Consider the following 16,143-nt stretch of genomic DNA (forward strand, 5'->3'; position numbering starts at 1 on the left):
AATTAATTTTTGTTTTCTTCCATTTTGTATCATTCCAAAGCTCATGTATAAACGTATATGTTATTTGAATATTGTGCAGTGTTTTAAGTGATCAAAAGGGAATGTCAATTGTTGAAAGTCACAAATGATGGTCAAAATATATCATGAAATAATTACCATACTTCATTTTACTGCTCGGGTCGGTGTACAATGAAATAATGTATTATAGTTTTACAGTTTAAAGATTTGTTTCAGTTAAATCGATTGATGACTATTGAACAGCGGTATACTACTGTTGCCTTTATTTGACACTGAAGTAATTCTGGATAAGAAATGTCTAGATTGATAAGTTTCCCATTGTGTTTAAAAAATTCATTGCAAGAGTATTATATGATAAGGAATCATCGCTCGTTGTTGGAAGTTCAGTTTTGCCACTTTTTGTTCTTGTCATGAGAAGATATTCAAAAGGTTTCTAGTTGTTTACCTCATAAAATCAAATAACAGACATGTTCCATCTCAACCTGAGAACGAGTGCCTCATTTTCTTCTAGCAATGTTTATCTTGTGTTAGATGTTGTACTTCAATGGTATTTATAAACCAAGAGTAAAATTTAAATGTTTGGTATAAATATGTTAAATCATTCATCTTCAAAACAAAATTTTAGAAGATAATGGGAATCACCAGAGTTTAAAAAAGAAGAAAACCCAACACATGGTTTTGATTAAAATTGAAAACCCAATGATTAAAACTCAAATTGACCTCTAAAATTCTTTTAAACTAAAAAAAGTACATCACTGAAACATTTCAAAATGTTCAAATAGAGCCCGTTTATAAATGCGTACTGGACATAATTTTTTATATTTCTATTCAGATTTACAACATTTTATCAACCGTTAGTGAACCATTTTTTAAGGTTATGAATCCGTGGCTTCATTACATGTTCAATGCAAAATAAATTGAATTAATGTATTTTTTTTTGTTTAGAAAATACAGTTACTTGTGTGTGAACATTTTTAATGAAAGCTTACTGAAGGTCGTTGATAGGACGCACATTCATGAGGGCGTCACTAATGTCCAATCAGCTTTTCTGTTGTACAAAGTTTGAGGCGATGCTTGGACAGTATAAATTACATTGTCATAGTTCTATGACATTGTCTTAGAACATCAATAGACTATTAACTATACTAAAGTGACTGTGTCATCCTGATTTAAAACTAAATTGATTTAGAAAAAGTACTTTGCAATCGTTGAGAAAAAGTTGAGTGTAAATCTAACATCGTGGTAGAAGAGTTAGGCAACTGTTTACCGATTTCAAAATCCCATAAATCGGTTAAGGAGATACAAATCAAGGTAACAAAAAAGAAAAGAAATCTAAGGGAATCGCATGATCTAAAAGGTACGTCTTGATATTGAGGTATTTGACAATTTAAACTGAAAAAAAGAAAAGTCTTCAATCCTTTCAAAACGATGTAAATTTAAAGATAGTTGAATAAAGTGATATTATAGTCACATTATGGCTGAAGCGTCATATCCTTTCAAGAACTTATTCATAAAGGATATCAATTCAACACAACATCAAGATCTTTGAGTGTTGTTTTATAAGTGCTTACATTGATTCTGTTTTTGATAAATCAAAACATAAATAAATATGTATTATTATATTTCTATACATTTATGAAAACTCGTGGTCTTACATCCGGTCAATATAATGTAATGATACTTTAGCATTGCACAATGTCATATTTTTGTCAAACTGTTTGTGACGTCCCATACTGAACCCTTTAATGTGTACTAAAAGATACTACAGTCTGGTGTTTAACAAACTACTTTATGTTCGGCATTTTTATAAAATATGAACCTGCCTGACTTCGTGTGTTTAATAAACGAATTGTATAAGGGATTTTAAATGTTCTATTGTTTTCAAAGTTCTAGTATTCGTTTTCAACTAACTAACCACTTATACTTGGATAAACAGTAGAATTACCAATGTTCTTCAAATTCGTACTTTTTTTGGCGTTTTAAATTTTTGCATTCGAGTCTTTTGTTGACAAAACGCGCGTCTGGCGTACAAACTTTTAATCTTGGTATCTATGAAGAATCTATATTTATCTTTGACGTGACCTTTTCGCTGATAATAACCAGAGGTCGATTCTTTCCTGAAATTTTGAAAACATGATATCCTCTAACATAAGAAGTTTGAAAGTCTAAATATGAGCAAATATATAACACAAGATTTAAAAGAATTATTACTTGTATCTCAATAACCAATGTCATTTTAACATTTCAAGGGTGATTTTTTTGATGAATTTATAGTATTTTGTTATTTCAAAATTCAAAGGACAACATTCCATAAATGATATAAGAATACAAACCGTTGCTATCACTGCCATGAACAGAAGCTTCAAATTCTGCCATCTCTAAAACACCATTGTGATTGTGATCATAGCCCATGAACTCATTCTGAGCCAATACTTTCAATTCATGACCATGGATATGCTGACTGCAATTCAAAACTGACTGTAAAACGTTTTGGACAAGTTCGGTAAAACATAATTTAACAAACTGTCAGGCTTGGTCTCAAAGGATCAGGCTTAGTCAAGAATGTAATTAAATGTAGAAAAACATATTACTTCCGGCAGTTAGTAATGCTGTTTAATGCAATTGAGAAATATTATGATTATAAAATATATCGAGGCTCTCGTCAGTTATAAAAGTTAGATGACACATGTGGCATACTAGTATATGCAGCATAATCAATTTTTCTGTGCTTTTGTCGTAAAAATCAATTATAACAACTCGTTTTACACACATTCAATATGTTATCATTTATACAGTTATACAGTTGTTGTCCATTCGTTTGATGTGTTTTGTCATTTGATTTTGCCATGTGATTAGGGACTTTCCGATTGAATTTTCCTCGGAGTTCATTATTTTTGTGATTTTACTTTTTATCTAGACCCAATCGAAGAATTCTGTATGACAGTTTTAAATGAACGCCTTACACATGTAATTTTCATTTACTAGCACTGGGTTTGCTAGTCTCCGAATGTACATTAAGCTCAGTAGTCAGAGCCTCGGTACTGACACGATTAATAGCAATGTTTTCCAAAATTCCCCGCTAAAAAAATAAGACATTACTGAGGTTCAAACTCCGTTAGGTAAAGTTAACAGTAAATGAATTTTGCTATTCTTGTTAGGTCATGTTTTGTTTTAAAGCTCCTAAAAGTTACTGCGTCTTTATATATAACTGGCTTTCAAATATTTGGGGTTGAGCGTTCCCGATGAAGGTAAGTCCAGAAAAGCACTTCAGACGTACAAAATGTATAAAGTATTATTTTCATTTACACAACATTTTCATGACAATACATACTCCATGAGTTGTCGTTGACAAGACTCAGAGTGTTATTTTCATTTCAATATCTAGTTTAATATAACATTGAAAGCATGACACGGCTCAGAATAGCAAAATAATTTTTTTATCGATATAATTGTAAAATGAATAGCATTGTAGTTATCCTGAGAATATCATAAGATTTGTATATCTTTGTCCTAATTTTCCTATAAATTTGAAAATTATTATAACTTAAGACACGTTTCTTAACATCACATATGACTAAGATATGTCTTTAGACCATCTTAGGACATGAACTTGTTCTAAGATACGTAATAAAACCATGGATCTTTCTTGCAATTTAATACGTCATACACGCGTCTACATAAGACTCATCTATGGTGCTCGAATCATCAAAATACTGTGCGACAAACTTCATAATTCACTTTAGAATTGAATGCTTCTTTTTGTAATTTTATTGGGGATGTAAAAGCGTTGACCGGAGCACATTTTGTATAAAGCGCGGATGCACTTCATTGTAAAAATATTCAAACGATCAACGTTTTTAAAACCCTATAAAATTACAAAATGAAGCATTAAATTATCCTGATTACCATAAAATTACGAGGTATTTTAAGATTTTCTATGTTTTCTTGTACATTGTTGTGACATTACTATGAGAAGAAAGTGAAGTCATAAAAAATGAAATATGATTTTGGAAAGCTTTGCGATTGTTGTTAGTCAATCAAAAGTACGTATTCATATGAAACATACGAACATGCAATGTAATTATCTGTTTATTGATAAGAGCAACAAACAAATCTGACAGTGATATAGAATGGCAAGGTTTCGATCTTAACGTATGTCGTATCTTGTCCTCTTAAGTTATCATTGATAAATTACTAACGGTAATACGTATAACAGCAAAATAAGTGTGTTTCACTTGTATTGAATAAGGGGAAGTCCTTGTTTTTGACCTTCTGATTGGTTCAAACGTCATTCACGAAGAGACTGCACAGCATAATTTTGCGCGGATGGAGGCTGTATATCTATATTGGTTGATTGATGCATTAACTCATTTCTATGAATATCTGGTCAGTTCCTAACCAATAATATGATTCTTAGGTGTAAGGTTAATAAATTAATAAGACAGTAAACGCTTAAATATAGAATAATACAATAAACCAAACATCTGATTGAAACTACGTCTGTCCTTCGATAGAAATTAGAAATGGTACTGCGCTTGCAAAAAAACATCATACATACCAAGTGACATATCCAAGAAACAGAGACAAAGCAATAATCAGTTTCATTCTGATCTGTAAATATAATTACATAATCATCAATTATATCAATGATAAGGTCATTATCAATAAATTTGCTGTTTATCAAATTGTTTATTATTCAAAACACGTGGAGGTTTTCTACGCGAGGCAAAGATGGCCCTATCCGTATTTGGCACCTCTTTTCGGAATTTTTTGTTTTTTCAATGCTCTTCAGCTTCGTATTTGAGTTGCCATTCTAGTATGCAGAGGAAACGCGCGTCGAACTTAAGAAATTATAAGCTTGGAATCTTTGATGAGTAAAACATGATGGCCTTTTTATTACTTGATAAAAGGGATGTATTTACTTGACTTTCTTCTCTCAGTAAAACGACCCCTTGTGCCCGAATACAAATTTTGAGCAATGACTTGTATAATCTTAGATGTAAGTCTTCAAGATTTAGATAAGCAAATGTCCATATTTTATACAGTTTTTAGCAGTATGCCTCTCGTGTAAACATTGAGTGATATCTGTGGTCATTTGCAAGAGACGTCTTTCTGTGATTAACTTCTTCGTGTATTCTCAAAGACAAAAGGCTGAAACTCAAAACCAATACCAAACATTATGACGAGTAACCACTCAACGTTTGGCATTTGTTAAAATTATATCAATATTATACGATAATTTTGACAATGATTTGAAAAAAATTGTAGTAAATGAAGCATAGAAAATAAATCTATTCTTACTTTACAATATTCTCCTCTTCCCTTAAGATATATTAATTACTTATGCTTGGTGTCAAGATGGTTGAAGGTGTTTATATACAAACTCTGATCGTGGAGACCTTTAACCTGCAATCTTAAAAAGTCCGCTAAAGTTCTTCAAAATCGTGATTATATCAAAGGTAAACTTAAACATTACATGAAAATTCCGTAAACTCTTCTGGAGAAATCTGAATAAGGTACTTCAATAAGATATCTATATATTTTACTTATACAACAACTTATTAACCAAAAAATTTCAGTACTAGATTTTAAAAACTGAGACATTCTAAACCCGAATTTAGCCAACGACCCAAATAAGGACTTTACTAATGCGACAGAGGCATCAATGGCAACACCTCTTGCATAGAACTGAACACTCTAGCCTAAGCAACCACATCAACATTGAAATCATTAGACTTTAATCAAACAGAATTTCATATCATGTCAATATCATGATTTAATTGTGTTCACATACCATCAGTGTAATGCAGTAAACGCTTATTGTTACAAATGCAGACATCATGGACACTTCGCCCGCATGTGTAATTTTCACGTAAAGTCATGTGATAATCCAAAACTAAAAAAGAAGTCAAAATCAAAATTTCCGAGAGACAGCGACAGAATGAGAAAGATTATAAAGAAGAAACAAATGTCTCAATTTCCGTTTCAAGGACTTGAGGACAATGAACTCTCCGCTTTTACGTGCTCCACACAGGGCGAATCATTACAGCAACTAAACAAGTTAAAAGCGTCTAACCGAAACTTCCTCAAAGAAATAGCTGTTCTAAAATGTGAAAATTCAAGATTAGATACCGTTATTAGGGACAATGTTATTTTAAGGAACAATTTGGATAAATTAAATTTGGAACGTTTACAACATGGTCGGATAATCCAAAAGATTGAACATGAATTAGCTGAGCAAACATGTCGAACTGAACATTTTGAAAGAGAAAGAGTGCGGTTGAAAGAGGAAAACCTTAATTTAACGAACACCAGATACCGTTTAACAATGGATGTGAAAAATGCTGAGATGCAAGACTGTCATTTTATCTAACAACTTAAAGACAAAATTCAGAAACTCAAAGAAGAAAATTCTAACTGTAAACATGAAAATAAAAATTTGATTAGTGAACTTTCAATCGCCGAGAATCAAAGGGTGCGTACAAACTTTTCTCACATTTCGCATCAACGTCAACGAAGAGGAGGGTATCCGCGAAGTTAACCGAAGTGAAATTGTTTCAATTCAGCAAACTCGGAGACCGAGTTAAGGTGGAGTAGTGGCGAATATAACCAGGAAGATTTAGACAAATGTGAAGTTGAAATAAACCAAATTCAGACAATATATTTTAAGTGCTATAGGGACAATTTGTTAATCTGTTTATCCAACCTTTTTACATTTCTTTGTTTTTAATTGATTCTATTGTTAAATATATGTTTGTCGTAATGGAAACCACCTTGACGATAACAAGTTAATCCGTTGGATACTAATCCTTTTCTATAGATACTGTTTTATATCTGCTTTTGTATGCTATTTTTGAGGAAGTTTAGGTCTAAGGTCTGGTAATGTCAGGACTTTGCTTATAAAGTTTAAAGTATTGGTATTCCGTCTTTGAGTTATTATAGCCGGAAAAACTCCCGGTTATATATAATATATAATAAAACATGTGTTGCAATGATTAGCTTAGTAAATAGCTTGTACCGTTTTGGTATAAATCTCTTTTTGACAATTGCAAATAAACGCTTTAATCTTTCAAAATTGTTTAATCTATAAGGTCGTCTCCACACTTTTAGTATTCCTTTTTTAAAAACTTAAAAGAAGATTTTTTCGAACTTTGTTTCATTAAATTGAACGACAAATGTAAATATAAATATCTTTTTGGAAAGGATAAATCGAACTTTGAATGTAAATAGAAATTATATCCCATGCACACACGGCATGGTACCATCAATACCCGGCGCACATTACGTGGTAATCGTATGCTGTTTGAATATCATATGTCAGTTCCCTGCTACTATTAAAGTTTAACGGTGTTTGCAACATTTGAAATACAAAAATATGTTTTATATAATGTATGTTCTTAGTTGCAGTTTCATACTTCAGGAGAACAAAATGTTCTGATTTGACGTTATCATGATGCTTGAGTTTTTCTTTCCCCAAAATTTATAATGTGAGGTGGATCATGTGTTTATCAAAAGACAGTCGGCATTCCTATGGGAACCAACTGTGATATTCTTCTTACTGACTTGTTCCTTTACTCGTATGAGGTAGACATCAAACATTTGCTTCTCAAAAGAATAAAAAGAAGCAAGAATTAACATTAAAAGATGAAAACAACACGTTATAAATTGCATGCGTCCGAAGCGCTTTCCTGGATCTACCTTCATCAGGAACGCTCAAAGCCGAATATTTGAAAACCAAGGATGTATAAGAACCGAAACATTTGAAGAGCGTACCTCTATGTCCTTTCACTTGATTGGCAATAGTTTTGTGATTATATTGATCACATCTATCGCACGTTTCTTTAGTAAGGGATACTAAATTATATATGTAGGACTTGAGGAGGATGCTGAAGTGCGATGGTCACGCTGAAGTGCGATGATCCTCTCCAAAGTGTGATGGTTTCTTCGCTGAAGGGCGATGGTCTATATAACGCGTGATGGCTAGTTCAAAACATACAGATTTGCAATCATTATGAGAAGTAGATTTTTTATTAGTAAGCATATGAATTTGCATTCATTATTGTCCATAAAACATTTATGGCATTTCGGTATCGATGATATGTATGTGGTGTTTGAAATAACAGAACCGTAAAAGGAAGTATCATCCTGCAATAATTCTGTTTATCATACAAATTAGGAGTATCTGATAATCGTATGCTGTTTGAATATCATATGTAAGTTCCTTGCTAATATTAGAGTTTCATCTTTACCTTTAATGTAAATCTCATCTAACAGTGTTTGCAACATTTGAAATACAAAACTATATTGTATATAATGTATGTCCCTAGTGGCAGTTTCATACTAAATGAAATATCGTCCTATTTAATTTTGCTGCACACTCACGATGATTTACTTCTTAACCTGAAATTTCTGCTTCTGACAAACAACGCACTTCAGCGTTAGTACAAACGCACTTCTGCATTGCTATCAACAAGATGTAGTCACAATGCCACACCATCGTACTTCAGCGTGATAAAAAAACGCATTTCACTGTCAAACCATTGTATTTCACCTTGACCATCGCGGTTCGGATTACCATCGCGGTTTGGAGTATCATACCGGTTCAGAGCCCTACATATATACTGTCAGTCTTACTCTTTTAATCGCTTTGGTTTCATCAGCTCTTCTACGTTTGTATCAGATTGAGGGTTTTCAAAAATACTTTTCCTCAAGCATCACTGAAGAGACATTAATTGTCGAAATACGTATCTGGTGCTGTACAATCGGTACCGTTTATGTTATCACTACCACTGGGTCGATACTTTTGGTAGTGGTCTGTGAGTCCCCAAGGGTATCACTAGCATGGGAGCAAGTACCTCGGTATGGGCGAGAACATACGGGAAATGTTTATAAAATGTGCTGGGATAAATTTTGAAAATCATCTAACATTAAGTAATGTTTCTCTCTCATGCATAGCTCTGATACCTTGTCTGGGTATGACCTGAACCCCATGAGTTGGAGAGAGATGTTGTGGGTGCAGAAAATGCATGTATATCTAACTTTCATTTGCATATTGTGCAATCAGATGCATATAACTGATTCCATGGTAGAAAAACCTGTAATCAATATAGGACAACTAATTTTCTCTCCAATTTGGTACACATTTTTGTCGACATTTCATTTAACTGGCTACTGTGTATGCAAAAAATCTCTTGCTATCTAAAACGGTCGAAACTGTTAAAAAAGAACCACTATTTTTTTCGAATTTGAACAGCAGGTGAAAATCGTTAAGAAACAATTTCCATGATATGCGATTCGTGTTGCTCAGACTAATTTTCAATGTAGCGTAGGCCGTACTTTGACCTATAATGGTTTACTTTTACAAATTGTGACTTGGATGGAGAGTTGTTTCATTGGCACTCATACCACATCTTTTTATATCTATTTGTGTGAAATCTTGTTTTCCTGTAAGTTATTTTACCAAGTTATTGTCTCGCATCGACTCATTTTTTTTATTGCCCCCTTCCCTCACTTTTTTTTTAATCTTTCTACATACACCTGGATATATGATTTAGCCAGCGGGAATTTCATCAAAAGTTGCATTTATCTAACCTGGTGATCATATTGGAGAGAATTTTTATAGTACAGCCAATGATCATTTTGTTGGAACACATGCTGTATCTATAAACATGTTTCAATGTCCATGAACTCAGAAACCTACATATCAATCCTAGTCGTTATCTCGTTTTAACGTGACAGTTTTTCTAAAGTAAGTCTGTTTTCCATTGCAGAAAGTCTTCCTTCCCTGAAGTACTAGTATTTATTTGTATAATACATGGCAAAATTTATCTTCTCGGTTATTATATGGTCAGCGATTTATATGGTACATTGCTACTGGCATTATGCTGTCAAGTTATCTTATATGTCGAGCTGAATGAGCATAAATACAAAAAAAACCCTAATATGATATAATAGAAAGTTCAAATTGCTGTCCATATTTTTAAAGAATGCCTCGGACTTGTGTGTGATACAATTAATGTGGGGGATTTAAATGAAAAACAGTTGGGAACTTTACTTAACTTAGATAGCAACAATCGCGTCGAACTCAATCTTTTCCAAAAAAAGAAAAGTAAAGACCTGAATTTTAAAAAAATAAAAAATAGTTTGTAGAATTTCTTCGCATGTCTCCTTAAATGCACTTTTAAAAATTGAACACCGTTAGAAATTAATCTTGCTAATGAATTACGTATAATGTGAACATGCACGTGCGTAGCGTATTAGTTGAGATATAAAAAAAAACGCGAAACTATCAATAGGAAAACTAAAATCGAAACGATTGTCATAGATCCTTTCTTCTCTGTTCAAGAAAAATATCTAGATATGGCGCAGGTCTTTTAGTTTCAGTAGAATTCTTATTGTCAAGTGCACTGAGATAATTAGATTAAGCAATAGCTGAAATGAGGGTTATTGAGTGACAGAACATCATCAATATATTTGAACATGAAATTAAAGCACTTTGCAAAATACTATTTCTTTTTGCCTTTGTGTGAAGTTTTGGTAATACTGCTTTGCATGAATACTTAATAAGTCGACCAGTAGGGGCGCACAATAAGTACCCGTTGGAATAACGATTGTTTGTTGGAAAATATCAATCCACAAAACTCGACAACTATTCTGCCGAACAAAAAGTCATTTTGATGATATCGTCTTCGGTGTATTGATGCTGACTCAATGTGATTCTTCACAAAACAAATTATTATTTTTTGTGATATTAAACAAAATATTATTTTTCGTGATATTGAACAAGAAATTCGTATCCACGATTCCACTTTTTGACAAAAAGCACGTTTAAATGAAAAGGTTTTTCAATTGTGTATGATGAATAGGTTTTTCAATTGTGTATGATGAATGATGGTGTAGTGCGTAAAAAATTGATATCATTGCAAAATTGTAATGATTGTGATTGTTGATTTTGGAGTAGATCTTTAGAATTCTTAAGAATCCACATCTGACGGACACTGCTGTTAAATATATCTCATCACATTACTTTTGAAGTCAGTCTGCAATATATTTAGTTATTTGTAAGAATTTTTGTGGAGTTTTGGTGTCAAGTAAAAAGAAATGAGACTTTCAACGTCCTTTGTGGTGTTAATGCCAAAGGATACAGGACGGATTTGTGATTATCTAAAATCTCTTTCATTAATGATGTAGGTATATAAGTTAGATTCCAAGTCTCCAAATAATGATTTTTTTGAATTTTTTCATATAAAAATACATCAAATGTAAGAAGGTTTGTCTGTTGGAACAACAACATATTTGTCGTAAAGAGGATAACGCAACCTCCGGCTTCTTCAAAGGAAAAGAACCCAGTGTGTTCATGGAAAATCGCAGTTTCGGATACACCTCTAAATTCATAACCGAATAGCTTTGATATATTCAGGTATTCAGTTGAGACTAATACGGCTCGCGCTTCAACCGTGTTTGGCATAGTCTTCAATTGAATAAATCAGTAACTTGAAATTCTTATTCTAGTTGATAGGCTGGTGAATGTGGTATGTTTAGTCTTTGATTGGCAGCTTTCAAAGTTGTTCATTGTTTACGTTGTCAAGGTCCTCGGATAATAGCTGACATGCAATGCATGCTTGATAAATTCCATGAGTGGTGCAAGCGATGGCGTGTTTTGATAAATACAGAGAAATCAAAAGTTATGCATTTTCGTCCGTCTCGATCTAAAAGAAGTGATTTCCAGTTCAAAATCGGTGACAATCTACTTCAAATAACTGACACATATAAATACCTCGGTGTAACTTTTCACGACCTAAAGGACTATAAGATAATGCAAAAAGACTATCGGAAGCTGGAGGTAGAGCTTTAGGAGGGTCATCTCAAAGATTCATCATCTAAAAGACTTCGGAATGAAAACGTTTGAGAAACTTTTTACTTCGTGTGTAGTACCAGTGCTTGACTACAGCTCTTCAATCTGGGGATGCAAAGACTTCGCTTGCTTGAATCAAATTCAAAACTAAGCAATTCGTTATTTTCTTGGCGTCCATAAATTTGCACCGACATTGGCAATAAACGGTGAAGTTGGTTGGGTGAACGCAAAGGAACGACGATGGTGTAATATGATAAGGTATTGGAACAAACTTTTATCAATGGACGCAACTCGTATATGTAAACGCGTCTTCAATTGGGACTACGAAAAATGCACGAACAATTGGTCATCTGAAGTGAAAAACATTATATCAGTTATAGGATTAGAGAGCAACTTTATTACAAAAACACCTGCGATTTAGTGATGTGCAAAACATTGCTGAAAGATAAATGCTCCGCAGATTGGCAGAAAGGTTTAACGACCTTTCCGAAACTACGAACATACAGGTTCATAAAATCTGAATACAGCTGTGAACATTACATTGAACTTAATCTTAACCGTAACGAAAGGTCCATAATAGCACAATTCAGGTGTGGCATTCTTCCACTCAGGTTTGTAGGTGAAGACGAAGGTGACCGTTTGTGTAAAATGTGTAGTGACAACTGTGTGGAAAACGAATTTCATTTCCTCATAAACTGTAACTTTTACAACAATCTGCGACTGCAACATTTCTCACAAATAGACAATTTATATATACTATCAAATGAAGAACAGTTTAAATATTTATTATGTCAACATCCGAGAAAAACTGCTAAATACCTATTGCAAGCTTTCAGTAAGAGAAAAAACTTTTTATATGAAAATTTTCGATAAAATTTATTTATTTTGTTCGTCGTACCATTGACATTAATGTTTGAAGTGACTTATAGACCCAAAGGGTCGGGTGTTAATTATTGTTTTTTTATATTTCACTATATTATATTTTGTGAAAAACACATGTCACTATAATAAATTATTTTACTTACCTACTTACTAGTGTGACCAGCAGAACAACATTTCTATGGGGATGATGATTTAAGGCAACAGTAGTTTATCGTTGTTCAAATCTCATGAATCGATTAAGAATATACAACTCAGAGTAAATAATAAAATCCGAGGGAATCGCATGAACTCCAGAAAGTGCGAGACCGGGTGCGTCGACAGGGTTAGCATCTACTTATATGGATGCTAAACCCGCCATACGAATCCTCATTCAGTCAAAATATCCCTAATCGGGTATTGGAGACAATCGGTGAGATTACCGATCAGACCATTTTCCTGGTATCTAAATATCTAAGACCTCGAAAACATGTAGCTAGCGAGTTAAGACACCAACACATCGTATCGATCAACCAATTCGTACTGGTGACCGAAAAAACTTATGAAGTGTCGATTTAAATCGTTCTTCCAAATGACTTTATTATGTATTGCTTGTACAGGCTTTGGTGGAAAATATTGCTAATATTGATCATTACACTTATAAGTGATTCTACTAAAAAGATAAATAGGTTTTTCGTAATCTTTGAAAGTTTTAGTGACGGGTTTGAATAGTCAGCGATTACCAAATTCATTACTATTGAAACCAGTCTTGACTTCGAAGAATCTGCATTCATAACAGGGCTTTTTGACCTCTTGAAATAGCTAATTGGGCTTTGATAATGGTATGGAAACCAATTTTGAATAAAATCGTGTATTCAAAGAGGTTTTTAAACACCGTACAATAGATTATCCAAAGCACGGTATGAAGCTCAGATGATACGTATTTGCGATGGCCGTAAAAGAGATACCAGAGGGACAGTCAAACTCATAGATCGAAAACAAACTGACAACGCCATGGCCAAAAATAAAAAGACAAACAGACAAATAATAGTACAGATGACACAACATAGAAAACCAAAGACTAAGCAACACGAACCCCACTAAAAACTGAGGGTGATCGCAGGTGCTCCGGAAGGGTAAGCAGATCCTGCTCCACATGTGGCACCCGTCGTGTTGCTTATGTTATTACAAATCCGGTAAATAGTCTAATTCGGTAAGTCACATTCGTGAAAAGGGAGGGTAGTGTAGTTACGACATAAGGAACATATCCGATATCATCTGTGAAACGGTTATTCCATAACGGTCAACCAACTGGTGATGGCGTCCGTAAAATTTATGAAGGGATGATTTCAACTTCCCCATTTGGAACTCTTGGTTTAATAGCTTCCTTGTGAGTAGCAATCCTCTATCAAGAAAATCATGATAGGAAACACAAGCCCGGGAATATCGTATCAATAGGGAGATATATACTCCGTATGCAGGCGCTGCTGGAATGTTGCTACATAGAAATGGAAAGTTCACAATTGGGAAGCTGAAATCATCTCTTTTGTCGTAAAGTTTTGTTTTCAACCGACACTCATTGTCAATTTCTAGATGTAAGTCAAGATATGAGGCAGACTTAACTGTATCTGTAGTATCCTTTATCTCTAGTTCGATGGGATAAATTCGTTCAACATAGTCACCAAATTTTGTATTATTTAGTGAGAGAACATCATCTATATAGCGGAACGTAGAGTTAAAGGATATTGCTAACTTCTTATCTTTCTTCCTGTATGAAGTCAGCCTCATAATAATAAAGAAACAACTGTAACTCTTGTTGATATCACTACATTTGACAAAATATCTAAACCATCAGTGTTGTAGTTCCATTCGTAATTACATTTAACAGCTTTTCATAATTCTTGAATCCATATTTTTTTCTCTTTTTTAGCAATATGGGTTACTTGATATGGGGCCATATGTTGAATGATACATTTTTTTTATATAATCCTGATTTTAACAGGAAACATGGAATGGTCAGGACGGTTAAGGTGTTTCTAGAGAAATTTATTGTTATCTGTTTCATTTTTAATACTAAACCGGTGATTATACATAATCATTCTTTTGTTTAGATATGGTCGTAGTTCCCAGACATAGGTCAGTTAACATAAAGTACATACAAAACGGTACACAATATTGGAGGCAATCCAATTCACATCCTTGGTGAATTGAGTGTTACATAACTTTGAAAACAGGTTTCAATAATTAGAATATCTCAGGTTTTACAGTGTGTACGTTTACTTTGGAACATGCGACAGGAGGTCACGTGACTGTGGAGGATCTGCTTACTCCTCCGGAACACCTGATATCACCCCCGGTTTTTTTTTTGGTGGGGTTCGTGTTGCTCAGTCATTAGTTTTCTATGTTATATTTTATGTACTGTTGTTTATCTTTTCGTCGTTTTTCGTTTTTTCCCATGGCTTGTCAATTTGTTTTCGACTTATGAATTTGAATATCGCTTTGGTATCTTTTGCCCCTATTGTATGTTTTATTTGAAATCTTATATGTCTGTACGTTTTACAGTACAGGATCGAAAAAGAAATGTATGATGAGGAATCTAAAGACTTATGCTATGCTGCCTTATGTTCTATAAGTTGTTTTCATGATATCTTTTAAGATGATCGTTGAGACCACTTAATTTCTTGTGTTAGAGTAGTTGCGTCCAAAAAGTGCAACAGTATAAAATGATTAGGTGCAAATTCCTCGAAATACTGATAGAAGAAAAAGTCTTCCGTGATGCAGAATTGACACATCATAATATTTGATTGTAAACAATAGTGTTTAATTGAAAAAGGTACTAAGGACGGGTAGATGGTTAGACAAACGGGATGACAGACGGGGCGATTCCTATTTACCCCAACATTTGCTCTTGAGGTAAAATTAGCTGTCGGGTATGAACCAATGTGACATCAACCTTAACAACACAAAAATAAAACCAAGAGATATCTGTAAGTCAGCATACGGTTTCAATGAAAGACAGTGTCTATACAATATGTCAAACTCTTATTAAATTGTCCCGAGTCTAGAAGAAGTGAGTATATGTAAACAAAGATGTCAAAGATCTGACATCGATGTGTATTTCTGTTTCTTTCGCATTAGTGTATTTGCAGAACACAACGCAGAAGAGGGTGTAATAGATTATTTGGGGGAAATAAACACTATATGTATATACTGAACAATAAAGCTTGATATCTTGACATAATTTACAGGCCGATTTACCCTGTATTTTTATTAACCACGGGTTTAAAAACAGACAATTGTTGGACATTTATTGGAATATGAGTATTAGGGATAAACAACATACTACCAATTATTTTACGTATTTTCATAAAGCAGATACGTTATTGCGTGCATTTTAATTACGATTTTATTTT

At 33.5% G+C, this 16,143-nt stretch overlaps 1 protein-coding gene across 2 annotated transcripts in view; it reads right to left on the minus strand.

Moving 5' to 3' along the window:
* Positions 1-16,143, minus strand: part of LOC127728151 (40S ribosomal protein S18) — an 821,762-nt gene that overhangs the window by 172,899 nt on the left and 632,720 nt on the right. The window lies entirely within an intron of this gene.

The sequence above is a fragment of the Mytilus californianus genome, unplaced genomic scaffold (assembly GCF_021869535.1).
Source record: "Mytilus californianus isolate M0D057914Y unplaced genomic scaffold, xbMytCali1.0.p SCAF_2, whole genome shotgun sequence".
Lineage (NCBI taxonomy): Eukaryota > Metazoa > Mollusca > Bivalvia > Mytilida > Mytilidae > Mytilus > Mytilus californianus.